This window comes from Arachis duranensis, chromosome 9 (assembly GCF_000817695.3).
Source record: "Arachis duranensis cultivar V14167 chromosome 9, aradu.V14167.gnm2.J7QH, whole genome shotgun sequence".
Classification (NCBI taxonomy): domain Eukaryota; kingdom Viridiplantae; phylum Streptophyta; class Magnoliopsida; order Fabales; family Fabaceae; genus Arachis; species Arachis duranensis.
In genome coordinates, this window is record NC_029780.3 from 91,599,336 (window position 1) to 91,601,057 (window position 1,722).

Genomic DNA, 1,722 nt, shown 5'->3' on the forward strand with positions numbered 1-1,722 from the left:
TCCACCGTTGAAAATACATAAGAACAAGGTCTAGGCATGGCCGTGAGGCCAGCCTCCCAATGATCTAAGAACTAGACGTCCGAAGATGATAATACAATAGTAAAATGTCCTACTTATAGAAAACTAGTAGCCTAGGGTGTACAGAGATGAGTAAATGACATAAAAATCCACTTCCGGGCCCACTTGGTGTGTGCTTGGGCTGAGCAATGAAGCATTTTCGTGTAGAGACTCCTTCTGGAGTTAAACGCCAGCTTTAGTGCCAGTTTGGACGTTTAACTCCCATTTTGGTGCCAGTTCCGGCGTTTAACGCTGGAATTCCTGAGGGTGACTTTGTACGCCGGTTTGGGCCATCAAATCTTGGGCAAAGTATGGACTATCATATATTGCTGGAAAGCCCAGGATGTCTACTTTCCAACGCCGTTGAGAGCGCACCAATTGGGCTTCTGTAGCTCCAGAAAATCTACTTCGGGTGCAGGGAGGTCAGAATCCAACAGCATCAGCAGTCCTTTTTGGTCTCTGAATCAGATTTTTGCTCAGGTCCCTCAATTTCAGCCAGAAAATACCTGAAATCACAGAAAAACACACAAACTCATAGTAAAGTCCAGAAAAGTGAATTTTAACTAAAAACTAATAAAAATATACTAAAAACTAACTAGATCATTGGTGCACAAAATTGCAATCACACTTTTGCAACTCCGCACAACTAACCAGCAAGTGCATTGGGTCGTCCAAGTAATACCTTGCGTGAGCAAGGGTCGATCCCACAGAGATTGTCGGCTTGAAGCAAGCTATGGTTATCTTGTAAATCTTAGTCAGGATATCAGAAATTATCAGGATTGTTTGTGAAAAGCAAAAGAACATGAAATGATTACTCGTTTTGCAGTAATGGGGAATAGGTTGAGGTTTGGAGATGCTCCATCTTCTGAATCTCTGCTTTCCTACTGTCTTCTTCTTCAAACACGCAAGGCTCCTTCCATGGCAAGCTGTATGCAAGGGTTTCACCGTTGTCAGTGGCTACCTCCCATCCTCTCAGTGGAAATGTTCAACGCCATCCTCTCAGTGAAAGCGATTGCATATGCTCTGTCACAGCATAGCGGAATTCATCTGTCGGTTCTCAATCAGGCCGGAATAGAATCCAGTGATTCTTTTGCGTCTGTCACTAACGCCCCGCCTGCTAGGAGTTTGAAGCATGTCACAGTCATTCAATCATTGAATCCTACTCAGAATACCACAGACAAGGTTTAGACCTTCCGGATCCTCTTGAATGCCGCCATCAATTCTAGCTTATACCACGAAGATTCCGATTAAAGAATCCAAGAGATAACTACTTAATCTAAGGTAGAACGGAGGTGGTTGTCAGGCACACGCAATCTAAGGTAGAACGGAGGTGGTTGTCAAGCACGCGTTCATAGTTGAGAATGATGATGATTGTCACGGATCATCACATTCATCCGGGTTAAGAACAAGTATTATCTTGGAATGGAAGCAAGCATGATTGAATGAGAAACAGTAGTAATTGTATTAATTCATCAAGACACAGCAGAGCTCCTCACCCCCAACCATGGGGTTTAGAGACTCATGCCGTGGAAGATACACAAAGAAAACGTGTAAAGTGTCATGAGGTACCGATACAATCTCAAAAGATCCTATTAATAGTAAACTAGTAGCCTAGGGTGTACAGAAATGAGTAAATGACGTAAAAATCCACTTCTGGGTCCATTT